General features: G+C 45.3%; 1 protein-coding gene and 1 pseudogene across 1 annotated transcript in view; one reads left to right on the top strand and one right to left on the bottom strand.

Annotated features, from left to right (window-relative positions):
* The window catches only part of pros (homeobox protein prospero), a 63,413-nt gene extending 44,739 nt beyond the window's left edge, over window positions 1-18,674 (bottom strand). Inside the window, exons 1-2 of the mRNA XM_017161258.3 lie at window positions 17,879-18,674; window positions 13,583-13,631 (exon numbers count right to left, since the gene is read on the bottom strand). The gene's annotated coding sequence lies outside the window, so the exon portion shown is untranslated. The remainder of the gene's footprint in view (window positions 1-13,582; window positions 13,632-17,878) is intronic.
* Window positions 3,821-6,220, top strand: LOC108070708 (MAP/microtubule affinity-regulating kinase 4 pseudogene; annotated as a pseudogene).
* Window positions 18,675-20,917: the final 2,243 nt, after the last annotated feature.

Raw genomic sequence — 20,917 nt, 5'->3', positions numbered from 1 at the left:
AAGATTAGAGAGGAAGTATATTGATACCATAGATATGTAGATACCATTTAGTTGTGTCTACTTTCTTAAATATTTTTATATAAGCTTTGTTTTGTAGAGGTTTTTTTAAATTTCCAATTAAAAAGTAATCTCATTAAAAGTCTTAAAAATAAAAAATGTATGGACTTCTTTTTCTCTTTTTATTTATATATTTATATTTAATTTAGTTAAGTGAAGCCATGAACTGTGAACTCCTTTATCTAAATCAAAAGTCATGAACGCCCCCAAAATGTTACCGAATTCGAATTTAAACTGGAAATTATTCCAAAGAAAGATATTATTTTTCATTATATTTTATACACTTTTGTACCCGTTTGCTTCAAGTATTTGCAATGCTTGTTTTATTATTTGTCGTAGGCCATTACTTTCCATTTTCAATCTCAAAGCCAAAAGGATAACGTTCATCTGCCTATGCGCCGGGCTTAAAGGATGTCCGAAAGCTTTTTAATTACGGCCTGCCTTCAAGGAGGGAACGGAATGGATCGGGAATCGAGGAGGAATCACAGAAACTGTTATTACAATCATCAGCGTCTCTATCCCTCGCCTTGTCGCCTACTTTGTCATTGTGACTTTTTCTCTCTTTTAATGCCAGATGCCAAATGAAAGCCAGAAAGATATTTGCCGGCCCAAAAGAAATGCACTTTATTATTATTATTTGTTGTGGCGACTTTTTAATCATTCCCTAACGAACGGCGGCGGCGGATGGCAGGGGGGGTTCGGGTTGCCACTGGCCGATTCTTATTGGTGCACACACCAATATAGCAATAAAACCCAGACAGACATGGCCATCGGCTGCTCCCACACTTGCGACGAATGGCGAGTCCGCCAGTACGAACACCACCACAAGAAAACCCACACCAGGGCCGAAGGCAGCCGAAGACGAAGACAAACTACAATAAAGGCAAGAAAACTTCGCCGGCAAATTCGCCGCAAAGACACGAACCACAATGAGGCGAAGAAGAAGAAGTGCTTATCCCTCCCCTTCGCAGTGGTGACGTCAGGCGGCAAGAAGTGCTCAAGGAAACGACCTTCAGCGGCGAATGTGTGGAAAGAGTGGAAGAGTGAACGCAAGAGCGAAGGAAGAGCAGGTAATGGAGGAAGAGCAGAGTGAGCGTCAAGAAGAGCGCAAGAAGAAGGAAATGTGGAAAAAGATGCTCTCCGCTCTCGTGCTCTCGCAACAGCTCGTCTGAGACGCTTCAAGACCTGTCTTCGGGATTGGCTTCAGTGCGTTCGACGAAAAAGATACGTATCCGGCAGTTCGCTCTCACTCTTCAGATACATTGGACGCGGCTTTCTGTGGTCTGTTTTCTGCTTTCTGGATTAACGCTAATTCGTTTTTGATTGTGAGTAAAGTGTGTAATTAACTGGGCACGCAGTTTCTGTTTGTTAGATAAGCGTCCACCAGCTCCGATCCCCGGGGAGATTCAGTGTGTCTTCAAGGGGGCGTTTTCTTAATGGTTTCGATTCCGCGGGGAATCTGCCAAAAGTAATAAGGTCAGCAAGTGTGTGTGTGTGTATATATATCCAGGCGTGTGTGGGAAGTCCAGCGGGACAATGGACTTGCAGACTGGCGGCGCCTGAATGTCCCCAAAGTCGCTGATGATGACTCAGCGGTGCAAGAAGTTTTGGTGAAGGAGGAGGGAGAGTGGGGTTCAAGAAAGGCCAGAGAGCCAGAATCAAAATAGAAGAAGCAGGCCAAAGGCGCAGACAAAGCAAAAGAAGCAGGAGAAGAAGCAGAAGGAGAGAAGAGGAAGAGCCGAAGATCTCGCGGATAGAGATACAAAAGGGGGAACGCGGGACGGGAGACCCGCATATGTTTCCATGTGTTATTTGATGGTGTCTTGGGAAAACGCAGAGAGCGAGGGGCGTTGGAAAGTGGGGAGGCAGTGGGGGGTGACCCCTAGGTGGGGTGCATTGAACTTGTCGCAGGGGGGGAGCAAGGGGAGAGATTAAAACCCAACTAAGAGATCATCGAGATCACGATTTCCCAGAATTAAGAGCTGTGTGTACTTGTTGTTGTGGCGAATTTCCACACACAGCGCTGCCTTGTTGTTGTTATTAATTGTGCAATGAGAAAGAGGAAAGAAGATGGAATGGGAATGGGAAGAGAGGAGCAGCAAGAAGAGCAGGCAAAAGTAATAAACACAAAGACCAAAAGTGGCAGCTGCAATTGAATTATTTCCAAACAACACACATGCAAGCATACATACATACGCACACAGGCAAGGCAAGGAGCAGAAAAAGGAAGCGAAGAGCGACAGCTAAAGGAGACGAGGGATGACGAGAGCCAGCAAAACAACAAGTCAGGCAAGGATCAAGGACACACACGCACACACTCATGCAAAGGAGTGCAGGCAGGCAAACCTGAAATTGTTACACGAACCCAAAGGCACAGGCAAAGGCAAAGAGAGAAACGACACCGAACGAACGGTCGGGAGAAAAGAAAAGGCAGATTAAGGACCCGTTCCTTTGTAGTTGTAGTTGTTTTTTTTTTTGTCAGAATCCGGATAGAGGTAGGTAAAAACCATTAGGGTAGTTCCATAATAGGTGAGTGTGTGTGTGTATATATGTAGGTAGAGATCGTCAGGACATGCAAAAAATGGGAAGAACAGAGAGGAGTAAAGAAAATGACTCGGCACAAAGGGAAAGATTAGTTTTTATTTGGCCAAAGGGAAAATATTCGAGAGGGTTCGGGGACAAAGCAAATCACTTATTGCACCGTGGACCAAAATGTGGTAAAAATTTGTGATATTTATGTCTCATTAAAATATTTACTATATTTCCAAAGAACTGTTTTACATTTATATTTATTGAATAATAATAAAAATATGGACGACCTTGCTTAACTAAACAACAAATAAAGAACATGCCAAACAATAGAACTCGAAAAGAATACTAATTGATAGAATGCATTGTAAACTTTACCATTTGTTAGTAGTAAAAAATAATTAAAATGAAAAATTTGGGTAAACAATGGAAAAGTGGAACAAAGTTAGCGAAATGAGGTTTTCTTGGTTATAGTACAGGATAAGTACTAATTAATATTCCAGATATGTTTTATGGTTTTATTTCAATTATTAAAGGAATTAAAAAAGTTCTAAGTAAAATTAAACAAATATAAAACATGGTCCATAGTGCATTTAAAGATTTTCCCTTTTATAGTTAATTGTGGGTTAGAGAATCCCAAATGCCGCCCCATTACTCTCCCGATGGTTTCCCTTAAGACCGCTAACGTACGAATTTCCAATTGAAATGGCAGCAACCTCTCATCCATACACTCTCTTTTCTCTCTTGCCCGCAGAAGGCAGCTGCTTGCTCTTGCCGATGAAGAAGGAAACCGAACACCAGCTGGGACGTATCCTCGCCAACTAGCAAACAAGGACGAAACAGGGGCACACGATCGGAGCGAAGGATCACAAAGGGCTCGTGCCACGCCAAGCAGGGGGTTGGTGATAGCGCCTCCTGAAAGGAATTCCAACTCATGCGGTCGTGGGTCGAGACAAAGTGATCCTGGTGCAAGGAGCAGGACGACAGGAGCCGCTTATCAGCCATGCACGGAAACCGGGGTGGCTGAGGGTTGAAACTCCGGTCTTATCTTAAAGCTCGAAGGGTGTCGAAATCGAGCAGATGTGCAAACAACACCACAACGCAAATGACGGATGACTGACGGAGAGCCACTCGTTTCACCTTGAGGGGAGGCACCAGTTTCCAGCGATCGACGCGTGCCCGGCACACTCAGAGATCCCAAAGAATAATCCAACTAAGCAACCTTCCACTGAGCACTCGAATTTAAAAAATGTCACTAGAAAATAGCTTGGGAGCTCTAGATTTCACATCGACTACTGAGAGTGCGACGAAAGCAGTGCCAGGAATCGAAAAAATAACAGCAGATCCCGAAGCGATGATATCAGCAAACATATACAAATCTGCTGACAAGGAGAACGAACCGGAGCTTACTAATGCGCCGGGTACCATCATGACCACTGGCGCCGTAGCTCAACCAGCCACACCAACGGTAGCGACGGCCACTTCGGCGTCTGCCTCTGCCACCCCCGCTGGCAAGGATGCCACCGACGGGGGCACCGCAGAGCTTAAGTTCCAGTCGTACGTGAACGGCAACGGCAACGGGGTGTACAAGATCCTGAAGACGCTGGGCAAGGGCAATTTCGCCAAGGTAAAGCTGGCGCTGCATGTACCCACCGGCCGGGAGGTGGCCATCAAGGTGATCGATAAGACGCAGCTAAACACTAGCGCCCGCCAGAAGTTGTACCGCGAAGTCAAGATTATGAAGCTGTTGAACCACCCGAACATCATTCGCCTCTTCCAGGTGATCGAGTCGGAGCGTACGCTGTACCTGGTGATGGAGTACGCCAGTCGGGGTGAGCTCTTCGATCATCTGGTGAAGAACGGGCGGATGCGCGAGCGCGACGCCCGTGTGATCTTCCGGCAGCTGGTCTCGGCGATTCAGTACTGCCACAGCAAGTTCGTGGTGCACCGTGACCTTAAGGCGGAGAACCTGCTGCTTGACCAGCATCTGAATATCAAGATAGCGGACTTTGGCTTTGGCAACACCTTCGATCCGAACGCGCACATGGAGACGTTCTGCGGCAGTCCGCCCTATGCCGCGCCGGAGCTCTTCATGGGCCGGAAGTACGCCGGGCCGGAGGTGGACGCCTGGTCGCTGGGCGTGGTGCTGTACACATTGGTCTCCGGATCCCTGCCCTTCGATGGAGGCACTCTGAAGGAGCTGCGCGACCGCGTTTTGCGGGGCAAGTATCGCGTGCCCTACTACATTTCCATGGACTGCGAGAACCTGATGCGCAAGTTCCTGGTCCTGAATCCCGCCAAGCGCACATCCCTGTCGGCCGTCATGTCGGACAAGTGGATCAACCTGGGCCACGACGAGAGCGACAGACTACGTGTGTATCGGGAGAAGCCGCTGGACCTGCAGGACCCCAATCGCTACGACGTGCTGGTATCCATGGGCCACAAGCACCGCGACGTGGTCAAGTCGGTGAAGGGGCAGCTCTTTGACGACATCTACTGCACCTACATGCTTCTCGACGTGGCTAAGCCGCGCTACTCGCAGCGCCACGCGCGATCTTCGGGCGATGTGAGCAGTACTCCACAGACAGGCCTGCCACCGCCGTCGATCACAACTCCTACTGTGACCATAGCTCAGGTGACCCTGGCGATGGACAACAGTCCGCCGCTCACCCAAGCCCAAACTAGTCGTCCAATAGCGCCTCGCCTGACGAACGGCCTCACCACACCCACGTCAACGCCTCCGGCGGGTCCGCCGGCTAAGCCCACCCGCCGCACACCCGCCCGCAAGGCCACTGGATTTTCGAGTAGTCAAGGACGACCAGAGCCAACAAGCCAGACCAAGCGGTCAAGTGCCACGGTGGATGTGAAGCCCACTCTACTGAGTGCCCAGCGACAGCTGGCCCAAACACAGAAGCTTACCAACACTCCACCGCGCTACCAGTATTCCGGTTCCCAAACCCCGGGCACTGCTCAAGGTATCTCCAGAAGGCCCACCACGCTGTACGAGAAGGCGGAGCCGGTGCCCGGCTCTCCCCTCCTGGTGCCCAAGTCACCGGCCATTGGCGGGCGGCTGTTGGATCGGCTTAATGGAGCGGCCGGGGCCGATAGACCCTCCGACAAACCCTTCACCCGACAAAACGCTGTGCGATCCACCTTCCATTTTGGCCAGGGTCGCAATGGCAAGCGAGGAGCGGGCGGTGGGAGCGGAGCTCCGGGAGAGGACGACCACTACCAGACGCCGCCACTGTCTGCTGATGACACCAAGCCAGCGTCCCGGGTGGGCTTCTTCTCCAAGCTGACGGCCCGCTTTGGCCGCCGAGTGATCCACCTGAACGAAAAGGATGCCACCGAGCAGCGCAAGAACCTCACCAAATAGCCAGGTGTCCGGCGGACAGCCACCAATATAAATAGAGATAGATAAGGAGAAACCACCCGTAGACCCTTAAGTGATATTGCGGACAACGGATCTTGTGGAATATTTTAAGAAATTGACTTAAATCTAGCTTAATCGTTAAATGAAAATATGTTGCGAGTTGCGATGGTCGTCTTGAACTGAACTTGTAACTTGACTTTGTCCTTGACTGAACAACATAAGCCATCGAATAAATGAATGACGATCGCATAGCTCTCTAGTTTTTTAATAAAATTTTTAAATATATTTTTAATGAGTGTGAATACAAAAGAAAAGCCTTGTTGATATTGATTTGACTTTAACATTTCAGAAGATAAGAAGAGAAAAGAAAAGATAGAAGGATATATTTTAAAAATAACGTAAAAGAAGTTTCAGAGGTCTTCAAAATAACATATTGTAAAGTTACTTTATTTAAATAACAAAAAAGTGACTGTAAAACTGTGAGGTATGGGAACGATCAAGAAGCGAATGCCATTAACCAATTGGGAGGAACGTTAAAGGGGTTCCCAAGTGAAAAAGCAACAGCAACAATTTTAGTTTGCGTGTCGCCTCGACATTAGGAGAGAAGGGTTGGGAGTGAGCCCACCTGAGGGGGAGGAGGAGGCGGCGGAGGCAACACGAAACCGCAATCATTTTGCACTTTTCGAGGCAAGTCCAAGGGTTCGGGTGGTAATTCGAAGGCGTCGAGCGGCGGAAGGAAAAGGCGTTCGCAGCCGAACATAACAATATCCGGAAAGAAACCAATAAACGGGAAATTCCGCAGAAGGGCCGCCGTCTAGGCCTATTTCGGTGGGAACCGAGTTGGGAAAAGGACAGGAAGGAAGCCGAGGGGTGGGTTACCTGGTCGGTGGTAGCCAGGAGGGTGGTTCGGGCCAAGGGCTGATTGGACCTATTCGGAGCGGAAGCAGAGCGTTTAATTCGTTAACTGACTGGCGGAAGAAGGTGGCGGGAGGAAAGTAACAGGTCGCACATAAATTAGACTGCCAGCTAAAGTGCATTAATGTGCATTCCCACTCCCTCCTCGGGACAAGTCTCCCACAAGCCAGTAGTTTTTCCTACCCCCTCTCCAGCCTCCTCCAGCGATTAAACCCTTCCTCCCCTTCCGGCGGCCGATAAGATTGGGCCACAACCGAAATGCAAACAAATATACTCGCGCTCTATTTGCACGGGACTAGAGCTGAGCAGAGCTTCGATTGTTTGCTTTAAGGGTAAACCGCACTCGCATTTATAGATACTGATACTGGCGCAGATACAGATATATGCGTATATAGATGGTGCTGATAAATCCGAATAGTACTTGAAGCAAATAAAAGTGCCTAGGCAAACGGGTCGAGTCAATAATTTAACTAAAAGCGCGCGCCATCGATTAGATAGAGACACCGGCGACAGTCGAGGTTTATGAAGGACCGAATGGATCCGTTTCCGATAAGATACGGCTGGCCAAGTACATCCATCCTTCCCAACTCCCAATGCCGGCGGCCCGAAAGTATGCTCCGCAAAGTTTCGCCCGGAAGTGCCAATAAGAAAGCCATCTAGGGCTAATCAGAAGCGTCTCGCAGAACAAAGGGCCTGGCTAATTTGCGGCAACAACTCGTAACGAGCATGTAAATGAAAGTTTAACTGTAACTGCAACTTAAACCCATGTCGGCCGAGGGGTGGGGCTAAATTGGCCAAGAGGGTAAGCCGGGCGGCGTCTTGCCAGGACCCTTGACATTCAATTGAGGGTGGATTCGTCTTCGTTTTTGCGGGGGGGCAGCACCGCCTTCAAGTGTCTGCCGGCAACGCCTTGAGTGTGACTTGGGTTCGGAGCTCTGGCCACCCGAACCCACCACTGCCGCCCACAATTATGTCAATAGCCAAGTTTTCATGGCCAACAGAGATTTGGTAGTGACAAAAGGTTGCTTGTAGTCGCCTTGCGCCACGTCCCCCTGAGCTGGATCCCTCAGCTTGCATTGTTTACACTGGGTAAATATTTTACGGCCAAGAAGTGCCACAAGAAACTGTTACCGAGTCCCGGGCCAGGGGGCTTAACCTGCTGAAATGTCAAGTGGGGTTGGCGCTTCTTTTGATTTTTCACATTTTTCCTTTCGCTCGCCTTTTGCGGTCGCTTAAGAAATATTTTCCAGGCTTTTCAACTTTTTCCCTTTTTTCTTTCGCTTGGCTTTTTCTTTTGTATTGTTCCTTTCGCGCTTGCCAATTAGTCTGAAGCGATTTCGAATGTCCTTTTCGGCGCCCCCGTCCCAAGGACTTGTGCCGCAACCCTTAATTAATGGCTTGCATATTCCTCAACTTCGGTCTCAGCCCGAGCTTAGTTGGCCAACTATTTTGTCTCATTTTCCGGCTGACTTAAGCGCTTAATAGTTTTCCGCTTTTGCCGGCTATAGTTTCGACTCCTCCCGCCCCTTATTGGTGTGTCTTCTTCGGCTTGCACTTTTCTTGCTCAAGTCGAAACTTTTTCTTATTGGAAAGGGTTAGGAACTCGGCTTGTGTGCGTCCTTAGCTGATGTCCTCATGTACTCTTTATACTTTACTTGTTTTTTGTGGTCGTCCGGCAGTTAATCAATTTTTTTGTCCTTTTTCCCATAGATTGTGTAAAAAGTTTATTCTGCAAGTATGTTCCGACGAGCGAACGAAGTCTTTTTGTGGTTTGGTGCAAGGGAAAAGTTTTAATTAAGAAAACCTTGAAGTGATTTATTGATTACAGCCTCGGCCTGGTCAAACTTTCTGTGGTCGCAGAGCTTGCCTTTGGGTATAGGAGGCTCTGCCAGGAGAAGGAAAAGCCAATTGGGGTAAGTATCTACCTCTTTAGGTATAGCAGATAGAAGAAGTAAAAATGGAAGCAACATTTTCACAAGACGAGACAGCCAATAAAAATGATCTTTCTTTCCTAATAGAGTGACGAGTCAAGTCACCTTTCTGGCTTTCTTCTATAAAGAGGAGGTTCCTCCACGAAGACGGGCCAATGAGAGTCTTCTCATTAAGTAAGTGAGTTCCCCTACTTAGTCACAAAGCCTCTGTGAAGTCAACAAATGCGAAGCGCGGCGAAATCAATTCTCCGTCTCCCTCTCACCGGAGAATATAGAAAAATAACGATTCGCTGCTTACGGAAGCGCAAAGAAATACACCCACTGCTCAGACCCAAGCCCAAACCTATACTCGGTAGGTACCCCATCTCCGTCCGTTCCCCGGAACAACTCACATTGAGTCTGCTCAACTGGCAGAACGAAACTTTGGACCCAGCCCCCCAGAAACTTTGTGCATTATTATTACGGCCACGCTGCTGGCCAATACGCAGTAAGAAATAAAGTCGAGGAAACAACAAACAAACAAAATGGTGAACACTTCCGCTCGGCCCGAAAGTAATTACCGAAAGTCGGTAGTCAGTAGTCGGTGGTCGGTGGTTGGAGGTGGGGGAACGAAACTGGTGAGGTCTCAACTTGGTCTGTGCCGCACATTTAACGCCTCCTCCCCTCGGCGGGCTGTCATTGTTTTAATTGTAAACAATATGAAGATAATCAGAGGGCCGAAATCACTGCGTGGCCGGGGAGGAGCAGCAGCTCAGGTGCGCGGTCTGCAGAGTTCTTGGTGACACAAGCCCTTTCACCTCCACCTGCACCTCTGATTCTGTCTCTGGCTCTGTCCGTCCCTCCATCCACACCAACGCGGCTCACCCGCCGGCGGAAGTGTCGCCGTGACTCCGAAACAACAAAAAAGCGGAACTACTCTTGAAAGATTTGCGCTGGACAGGCACTGGCACTGCCACCAGCACCGGCACCGTCACCGTTACCGGCACCGGCACCTTTACCTGGCCGGTCGGGCTGCTCTGTCTGTGGCTTTTCATCGCACCCGCCAACTTTCGCGGGCTGAGGCTGTCATGAGTTGTTGGCCCTCGCATATTATTAACGTTTTAATACGTATTTGTGCTGCCTCTTTGGTGCGTGCTACATGCCGGGGCGAAGTGGGATTGGGAATGGTATGGGGCATGGGCAGGGGATGAGGGTGTGTCTCAACCACTTGTTGTGGACCGGAGCACGTGGGAAAGTGGAAAGCGGCTATCGATGGAAATGAGACCATTGAGCTTCCGCTTACACTGGACAAATAAATACTATCCAGAGTAGGTAAACTTAATAATTATAATGAATAGGAATAAAAATGTTAAAAAAGATTAGCTATGATTTCCAAGAAATTTGAAGTTTGAAATAGTTAATAGGTTTTCAGGGTGTCAGATAAGTTTCAGTGTAGCTTAAAGCCTTGGCATGACCAGTGCAGGGCGGTGCAGTCGAGCGAGCGAGATAGCACCGAATAGAGCTAGATCGGGCTAGAGCCCGGCGCAGGGAATGCTTGAATGATTCCGCCATGCGAGACGCGACACCAGAGCAGATCGACGCCAAGTGCTCGTGCATCCGGTCCAGTTTTTGGGGGTTGGGCTGGGCTGAGGCTTGATTCGCCTGCTTGTTTATGTAAGTCAATCGCGAATGGGTGTCTCCTCGCGTGTGTGTGAGTGTGTGTTCCTCTCTAGATACTCGATACCAGATACCAGATGCCCGTGCCCATGCCTAGATGGCATCGCACAGATGCTCGTGCTCCCACTTGTCGTGGTACTCGTACTCATAGTCGTACTCATGCATGGCGCGCACCAAATACGAAATAAATTACACTTGATTATCTTGTTGCTCGCCTGGCTGCTGCTCGACCGCTGATCTGTTGCAATAGTTTGTCCATGCCCGAAATAGGCGACACAAAAAACAAGACAGATCAAGTGTCTCTCCAGCACCACGAATTTTGGTTACTCTGGGCTCTAGGGGTATTTGAAAGAAAAACTGTGATTCCTATAATTCCGTATATAGAAGTTTATAAAAATCTAATTGTGATTGTTAAATTTATGACAATATTAATCGATATTTTATCATTAAAAAATGTTTAACTTGCATCGACCAATTTTCTGATAATTACTAAAATATTAATTAGATTTAGAATCAATTTGAATTTCTTCATTTGTTGTTTTAACTTGGTGCTTATTATCCTAATTAGATTTGTAACAAACGTTTTATTTAATATTTGTCTATTAACTAACTTTGAATTATTTATTTGTGGTTAGTAAATAGACAAGCAAACTAAAGATTTTATTATTAAATTATTTGACCAATTAAATTATCTTTTTAAAATATAATTTTTTCTTTTAAATGCATTTTAATCGAGCATTTAATTATACTTGTGTAAAGGCATCAACCCTTAGCAAAATTAAGGTATCGTCGACTGGACATGTGTTGATATTCTACAAGTCATTTGCTGACTTAATTTCCAGCGCTCGAAACGGAATAGAACGGAACCGAGTAGACTGCTCTTGTTCCGACTGGACGGGGGAGGAGGGCAGCACCCGAGTGGGGGTGGTGGGTGGCGGTGGGGAGTGGGGTCAGCGGATGGAGCCGCGACATTTGCTCAGCGAGGCGTGCAACTTTGGACGGTGCTCAAGTGAGCGCTCTGCCATTGGCCGGCCCAAGTCGCATATAGCTCGGCATCGGCATCGGCATCGGAATCGGAATATATACTATATATGCGGCGAGGCGAGTGTGTGCTTTATTTAATTCCAGATAATCATCGCGACTTGTTGCCGCACTCATGTCTCTGTCTCTTTCTGCTTCTGTGCCGTCGCGTTTTGGGGTAATTTTCTTTTTGCAATTGAATGAATTTGCGTTTCGTTCTGCCCCCTGTACTAAGCCACCCCTTCCCCGGCCCGACTGTGTAGTTATTGTTCGGCTTCAATAAGAGATTATTCGAGGGCCAGCAGTGGACTGGACGTTAGATGTATAGATGTATATTTAGATGGTTGCGCTCAGCTGCATGGTAGAAATTTTCACTTCCGTTCTTAAAACGATTTCCGGCCGACCATCAGAGGAGTTGGCCGTGCATGGCGAAAGGTCCACACTCTGGGCTTCCAAGTTCCAAAGCCCGAAACTTTCTACATGACATTTCCACCTGGATGCTGGCCAAAGTTCCGCACAATGTGCTAAATATTTCGTGTGGCTCGCAGTGAAACTTTCTTGCGTTAGCGCACGAAACAAAACAAGCAACTTGGCCAAAGACTTGTGGGGGGGATTGGGAAAAAGGGAAATGGAAAATGCACACAATGAAAATTTTCAAGAACTTTGGTTATTCGAGAAGGCTTACATTTTTATAAAGACTAATTCATTTACTGTTGGTAGTTTGATTTGCTTTTTAATGTTTTAGAATGTTAATTATAGACTCTTCTTAGTTATTTGAATTTAAGTAATTATTTTTTTTAATGGAGCAAGGCTTAGTTATTGTAAAGTTCTAAACTTCAAAACTTCGAAATATGTGTTTTTTTAGAGGAGTGGTTTTCAACTTAAGTTAAGAATGGTTAATTAATAATGGAGATGTTGATTAACATCTTAAAAAATTTTTAACTACTTCAAAGATCTTATAAATAAACTTCAGGTAAATATTTAACTTAATTGTGTTGTTATTTAAAAATAAAATAAAAATATAAAAAGAGGTCCGCCAGAAGATTTTCCTTCAGTGCAAGGATTGGCTGGGCATTGTACGCCTAAAAGTCAACTTTAATTTTGCATTTTTTATAAGTAGCCTTAGGTGCACTTACTTATGCCTGCACAAGAGCTCTGAAAAGAAAACTGGCGAGCAAAGGAGCTTGGGGTTGGGATCCGCTCCACATGAGCAACTCAAGCCGTAAGGCCAAAGTTCTTGAAATAAACGGAACGAAAAGGGGCGGTGCGAGAGAAATGTGTTGGAATGGGGAGAAAAAAAAAAAAAAAACAAAACAGGCAGCACAGAAGTTGGTAATAACAAGTAAAAACAGCAGCAAACTCATTTGCACGGCATCGAGCTGGATAATAACGAGGCTGGGAAATGGGAAATGCTTAAGACTGGCTTCCTTCTATTTTGTCGCTTAAGCTGAAAATAATTGCAGCCTGCTTGTAAATCCAACAACGCAGCAACTAGCGGCGTCTGCTGTCAGCAAAAGGATAACACGGCGCATCATTACACCCACACTCACGCACACGCTGGCATCGTACGGGACTCGGCACACACATGCAACTTCAGCAATTTCCGTTTCCGCCGCTGCACTTCTCTCGCTACACTCTTCTAGCCGCCTTCTTCTAGCTCAGACGCCTCTGTTTGTTTTTCTTTTTTATCTTCTCCCAGGAGGGTTTGGGGAAAGTCAAAGAAAATGTCTGCGTGTGGGGCTGGCCTGGCGGGAGAAATTGAAACGGACACGGGGCAGGCACCGCCTGCTCCTAATAACCCAACAACCATCTCTGTCAGTTTTCTTTGCCATTTCATCTTAAGTAGCACACAAATAAACAAAAGCAAACACAGACGAGCCGAGCACAGAGCGGCTGGGTCCTGGCGCTCACAAAGGCGCCTCTCCATATGGCAGCACTTTTCGATTAAGGATACTCGGACCCCGGCCCGCCCGCTCTGAGTGTGTGCGAGTGTGTTGACTTTCTAATTAAAAAATGAAGTCCACTCGAGCACAAAGGCGTTTCATTAGACCAAGACTGGCCGTCGGACTTAAAGCTAGGGGATAAACGAGCAAAGACTTACCAAAATTTAAGCGGCTTTCTCATTGGATAACTTCTCGATATGGTGTAACCTGCAAGTAAAAAGCAGACGATGGCACAGGGCGCAACGTAAGTGTGTGATTAGTAATCTGGTCGAATTTTTCAGATGGTAAGCTGAAATGGTTGTGGAAAATAATGGGAGAGTTCACAAGCCCTAAATCTTCAAGATTCTGCCTAACTAAAGTAAGAAAGAGAAGATCAAGCTAAAAAGTTTCTGGTAAATTGCGAGCTATTGTGTCATTTTATAGGATTAATATTTATAAGATAAGGGGGCTGGGTTTCCAAGTAACAAGCTGCAAGAGGAAATCAAAATAAATGTGTTTCATAGATGGAAACAATATTAATAAACAATATCTAAACAAAAATATGAAATAATAATAATTTACAACTGGTCATTAAAATGCTTTTCAAATTTTACCAATTAAAATATATATATAATTAATTTAAAATTATTTTCAAATTGAAATATCTATCAATCTAAAAGCTAAAATTTATCAATTAATTAGTTAAATGAATATGATAAAAATAATTACGTATAATGTTTTAAAAACGAATAAGCTTGCAGCTTCTCTATATTTTATCTGAGCTCTTGACTGCCCTAACTTTAAGTTTATTTTTTATTTCTATTTAAAAAATGAATTGATTTTTTTTTTAAATGTTCTCTTCGATTTTATGTGAAATGTTCATAGATATTGTTTCTTGTTTGGTTTGTTCTTTTTGTTTTTTTGCACCAATACCATTTGCGATATTTTACCCTTAATTTAAGTTACAATGCCAGTGGCGAGTGCGGATGAAGCCGCTTCAGAGGCCTGCGTGCTCAACGTTGACGGCTGGCAGCTCCTCTGGCGGAGGAGGAGCGGGACTGTACCGCTGCCAGGAGCGGGCGGTAACAGTCCGCGGCCACAGTCAGCTTCGGTCGCTGGTGATGCGGATTCGGTTTCGGATGAGGGCGTAGCATTTCTCCGGTTTCTTTCTTTTTTCTCGGGGGGAAATTTTTTTTCGTTTTGGGCCAGGGGAAAAACGGACACAATTCACTCTAGCGCTGCGGTCAACGGGGACGGGACGGGGCTAATCGGGGGCCAGGGGTCACTAATCGCACATTTTTCATCTTTCAACTCCGTTTTTTGCGACCAAGGAATTCATTTTACTTCATTTTAGGCACAGCCGCGCGGCTCGCCACATTTCTGGTCACTACGCTTCGAGGCACACCGAAAATTATGCCACACTTCGTTCACTCTTTCAGATTCATTTCCGGTTACTCGAGCTTAGTGAGTTTTATTTGGTTATCTTTTACTTGCAATCGGTTTTATATTTTTTTCGGAAGGGTTTTCCAAAGGTTTGTTGCCGCAGCGCTTTCGATTTTCGAAGTTTAATTTAGAATTTCGAGTATTTTTAATTTTTGTTTTATTTTGTCAGACTTTTCTTTTGTTTTTTTTTCATACTTTTATTTTTATAGTTGCTAGATTTTTAATTTCTATTCATGGGGAAAAAAAGGTTTTGGTTTTAGTTATCAGAATGAGAGAGTTGATTAAAATGAAAAATAAAAGATAGAATGTAAAGGAATAACTAATAATAATTTGTTGCAATTAAATTTAAAATATATTTGGTTGTAATTTTGGAATTTTAGGATCAGTAGAAAACTTAACTTTTAAATTAAAATCCAAGTAAATTTTAGTTTTTAAAGGAACTAAACACACTAAACTAATTTGCCAATATTATAATAAATAATTAATTTTGTTTTTATAAGAAATAATACCAATTAATATTAATATAAACCAAAAATATATATTTTTAATTTATTTTAATTCATTTTATATTTTTAATTGTTTATATTTGTCACACTGTTTTAATTCACAACATTTCTTTTCTGAGTTGGTTAATTCTTTTTGCCTTCGAGGACTTTTTAATTTGGTTTTCACAGCCATTCTTTCGGCTCACTTTGTCACAGTTTTGGGAATTATTTGTTTTAAATAAATATATTTTATTTTGAGCATGTATTTCAGATATAACCCAACCTGGCACATACCATCGTCGAAGTGTGGACAGATTGGGCTAGCGGGAGACTGATACTACTGATAACTGGGTAACTCCTAACTGGCTGCCAACTGAGTGGCCAACTGACTAAGGATGAACCGTCTAACTGGTTGCTGATGCCTCTGGTTTTCCCACTGCTGCTGCCTTCTGCTGCTGCTGCTGCGGCTGCTACTGCGCTGCTTTCGCTGCCAGCCAAGACGATCAAATGTCTCCCAAGAAACGAAGCCCCAAAGCTTTTATATTCGGCTCCGAGTGTATCCGGGGTTGTGTGTCTGTGTGTGTGAGAGTATTTATATAAAATTAGGCACGCTCGCTGTATCTCAACTATATAGGCATGAGCAAGGACTTGCTCCTGCGAGCGAGGAAAGTTGCTGACTAAGTTGAGCGGAGCTGCGGCGAATCTGAGGCGCTTGGTGCCTTGGGCGCTTTAGATAATTTCCTGCCAAGTTTTTCCCCGTCAAAGCCAAGACGCGCTGCTCCGCGTCGCCTGCCAATGCGCAGGCAGGATGATTGCTGGCCAACATGTCGTATGCGCAATGTGGCCACCAATGCCGCAGCAACAGCAGCAAGTGGCGCTCGCTTGCGATAGTGTTAGTGAGTTGATGTTTTTCTTCTTGTCTTCTATTTCCCCTATGGCCAACTGTGTGTGTTGTGGCCCTTTGGTTGGCTAATCGCGAAAGGAGGCAGCAAATAAAGGAGCCGCAAGTTGCACGTACCACAAGACAGCGACACTTGAACTAATTGAGGAGGATCTGTGATTGGGTTCGATTGGCGAGACGATGGAGCTGGCTGAACTAGGCTTTAATTGATTATTTCTAATTGGATATTTGAAGTGATTTGTATTTTATTTAATTTGTATTTTATTTTATTTTTATTATTAAGACATTTATTTATTTATTTGTTTAACTGGAAACTGATTTGAATTGGGGCTTCAACTCAGACACACCACGGCTTATGCACGCTATTCAAATTAGTTGTTTTCTTTTCTTTTTTAATTTAATTTTAATATTTTATTTTATTGTATTAATTTATTTGGTTTCATTTGGAATTTTTACACAAGTCGATGCGGCGTTCGTCGGCGTCGTCGGTCGAAGACATAAGCAAGCAAAACTTCTGCCTTCTGCGCGCGTGACTGGAAACGTACTGAATTTGCTATGCTAGCTTGCGAAAGTAAAGTGCCAGGAAGACCAAGGCGCTGCCTCAGTCGAAGTCGAAGTCGAGGACTCGGTCTCTGTCTCTGTCTCGGTCTCGGTCCCTGTCTCCTCGGTCTCCGTTTCCGCTTACGTTTACGTTTACGTTGGCCGCTGCTGCTGCAGTCAACGCCTGCCCACATAAGTGTGCTACACTTTCTTGCAAGCAGCAGGCGGCAGCCCTTTCCCCCAGCCCCCAGACTGCAGCTCCCGCATCCTGGCATCTGCGATAACGAGCTGCCTTTTCTATATACACGAGCGTCGTCGCTTTTAAATATATGTATATCCCATATAATAATATATATTATTTATATATGTGTGTATTAGGCGACGCCGGCAGCGGCAGCGGCAGCAGATAATTTCCTACACGCAGTAAGTAAGCAAGTAAGTGTGCGCCTGCCCACACGCACACACTGTCAGACGCTCAAACACCTATACCTACACACACACATACACGAAGAAGTGCTCCAAGGAGGAGCCGAGTGCCGAGGCGAGTGGCCACGAGCAGATCGGGAACGGGCACGGGAGCGGGACGACGGCGGACCGTACGCGCGCGTAGCTTAAGAAGGACTAGAAGAGAAGAAGCAGGCAGGCAGCGGCTGCAGCAAGCTGAGGTCCTGGCCGAGGCGCCGTCGGAGCGAATTCGGATTCGGAATTGGGAACTCGGAAGTGGGAAGTGGGAAGTCGGAAGCCGAAGCAGCAGGGCCGATGTGCAGCTGCGTGGGTGTAGGTGTAGCCGCTGCCTCAGGATAATGTAATGCACTCACACACATACACAAAGGACTCGCAGGACGCCGGCAGAGAGAGGACGCAATTAGAAAGCAGCGGGACACGAAGCAGCCGAAAATCAGGCACACGAAGGCACAAGGACCCGAAGCCTGCGGCTGGCAGTCTTCGGCTTGCCGGTTCAGACATTCCTAAAAGGACCTCTTTCTCTCCCTCGCTCTCGCTCTCTCTCACACTCACTGCCGTGGTCCTGGGCTAGCCATCTCTCTCTGCCAGCGTCTTCTGCTCAAGGAGCAGCACACACACACACAGACACAAAATTCGCTTACCCGTCGGAGGATTCGGAGCATCACGTGAGCAATTCTGCGTATCAAAATCGAGTTGTGGGCTCCGTTGCTTCGAGTTCGTATAAAAAATATATACAAATCATAATAATACGTATATATACTTATAAAAATGTTGCCAACAATCTTTTTGCTTTGTACTTTTGATTTTACATTTGAATTTTGTAACTTGTGTCTTTGTTCTTTTTTGTCTTGTGTCTTTTATTCAAATTTCGCGAGTTTTTCGTAAAGTATTTGTTTCTTGCATTTAGTTTCGTTTTCTTTTTTGTATGTTTTTTTAATTTTTGTTGCGTTTTTTGATAGACAATCTAGTTCGATTACAACTAAAATGGACTGATGAGTATATATATTTGTGTTGTGAGGGGCAAACAAGTTCAAACAAATAACAAACTGAGAATCGTCGAGAGTTCCTGCCGGTTGAGAGTTAAGTCGAGACTTTGGAGAGACGGCGAAAAAACACTTAAGAATCGGTCTTCGTTACGAGATTTGGTTGCCGGTAAATGTGGTTTCGATTCCTTTGGACTTTTTGCTTTGCGGTCTGAACAGGTTCCTTTTCGTTTTGGTTTTCTTTTTTGTTTTGCTTGCTAGAGAGTTCGATTTGCTTTTTGGACACACGATCTATCAACTGGTTTCTGGGTAAGAATTTCCTTATGATTTTCGAGTTCGAGTTTTAGTTGCTGATTTTTGTTGATGCTTTTGTTTTTGGTTTCTTTTTGTTTTGTTTTTGAGTGCACGCAAACTTAATACTTAAAAATAAATGAAAACGTAATTGAAAAATCCGAAAATAAAAATTTGTTTGTACGACGACGTTGATGTGAAGCTTTGTACTAAAAATGCGAAAAATTATTTCGCCGCGAATAGGCCGAGGACGACCGCTGACGGTGTCGTTGTCGTTGCGTTGCGTTCTCGTTGCCGCTGTCGTTGTCGTTGTCCTTGTCGTGGACGCGGCCGCGGCTCTCTGCCCCAGCCAGCGTACGGGTGTATGAGTGGGATTGTATATGTATTGGCAGCAAAAAAAAAATGTTTGCCCGCCGCAGCCGCGAAAAAATACGCGAGTGCAGGCGGCGGGGCAGGATATGTTTTCGGGGAGGCATTTTGCAAAGCCAAAGGCAACGGCAAACACAGTGGGGCTTTGCAAATAAAATCCGCGGCAGCGCTGCCAGGGCTTTCTCCCACCCAAAACCAGGATATCCCCCATACACCCACACTAACACACTCACACATACCGGCTCAGCGGAGGGGAGCTCGCACGCACACATAAACGCTTTGAGCTAGAGCTAGTGCGCATTTCAAATACTCAAATACATGGAGGGGCAATCGCCGACGTCGGCTGCGAAGTCAACGCCGACGTCGCTGCTCCAACAAAATGGAGAACGGGCATCCTGTGTGTGTGTGTATGTGAGTGTGTGTGTCTGGTTGAAAGGTGGCAGGATATTAGTATGAGCAGCAGCATCGGAAGGAGCATCTGATGGCGATAGGTTCGATTTCTAAGGACTTTGCTTCAAGACTTTACTCTACCATACGCTACTCTTTTGAAGATTCCCTCAACCCCCCCCCCCCCCCCTAAGTATTGCTCACAAATGCATTCCACAGGACACTCCAAAAACTGAGCCCTACTTGGGGATTGCTGACAAAGAAGCGCTCCGTGTTGCCGTCGGCATCTGCGGCGAATGCTGCATTGGGGAAAGGACTCTAAACTAGAGTGTCTCTAACGACTGAGAGACGGTTAAGGATTTGTTCTATTTTCCTGCATATTTTCCTTTTTTTTTCTTACTTTTTGGTGGTGGCAAACACGTGCTGGAATTTGGGATGTACTCAAATGAAGCTAACAAGTAGTTTTAATGATAATGTGAATGTGAGAACTAGGGATATTTATAACCACAAAAACAAAATAATCTAATTTGTATTTTATTAAGAAATTAAGGGTTTTGAAAAAATTAAGATCTTTAAAATACATAAAGGGACAATAATTAATAAAATTATAAAAAAAAACTATTTTTCAAAGTGACTTTTTACTTTAAACTTTTTATATTAAACAATAAAATTAATAGCCCAAGTATATCAGGTATTTCTGCAGGAAAAATTATATAATTTCTGCAAAGGATCTTCGCACAAAAATATTTCTGAGTTTATTTAATGATTTAGATATTATTTTAAATACTTGGAGTCATTCTACATCTCCCCCCATTTTTGTGCTTTGAGTGTTTAACTGAACACAATTATAATTTCTAGAAATTCTTCTTTTACCAAGTTTAACTTAATACAGAAAAAAACATCTCCTGCTCTTCATAAACCCGCTCTAACTTTTGTAAAATTTTCCAACATTTTACCAATCAACCAAATTTGTAATCTAAGGACAACAAGGAAGAACTCTTTCAAAATGAGGGACAAGTGCATTTTTTGATGGTTCATAATTAGGGGCATAGGTGATAGGCGATCACGTACAGGACAAATTACTGATGTTATTTATCCATGGCGGTGTTCAGTTTCTCTCTCGTGTCCACAGCTACGTCCTGCGTGATCCCTGGGATCCTAGTGAGTCCGGTGAGGCGGTTCGTTGGCCACTCTAGCATCGCTGTCTGCGTCGCCGTCGCCGGGAACGCGGAGCGGTGCGAGCGGTCCAGCTGAACGGGCTGACCCAGCCGCTCCAGAGGATCAATGGAGCGGTGGAGCTGGAGCTGGAGCTCTGGCGGTTTTTCAGTTGGTTGCAGTGCCTTGCAGTATCTGTCGTATTGCACCTGGATCAGAGTGTGTGCCAACATGAGAGGTAAGTCGCTGGACTTTTCGGGTGGCCCGCTTAGTAATTTTAATGCAATAACATCTAGCTCTTTGGAGATCCCTCAATCCTTTGGTCTGACCGCTCAATGAGTTTTTGATTTACGTTCTTCTGGGGGACAAAGGACAGCAGACGACGACGCAGACGAGTGGACGCCGTTGACTGGAGGGTTTTAGTCGAGTGCTGGATCCTTGTGTTAAAAATATTGGGGATGCGTTTTGTGTCCTTTTAAATTTGGGTCTTTATGC

Source organism: Drosophila kikkawai, chromosome 3R (genome assembly GCF_030179895.1).
Source record: "Drosophila kikkawai strain 14028-0561.14 chromosome 3R, DkikHiC1v2, whole genome shotgun sequence".
Classification (NCBI taxonomy): domain Eukaryota; kingdom Metazoa; phylum Arthropoda; class Insecta; order Diptera; family Drosophilidae; genus Drosophila; species Drosophila kikkawai.
The sequence above is the reverse complement of the archived record's forward strand: the minus strand, read 5'-3'. Positions and strand labels throughout refer to the sequence as shown.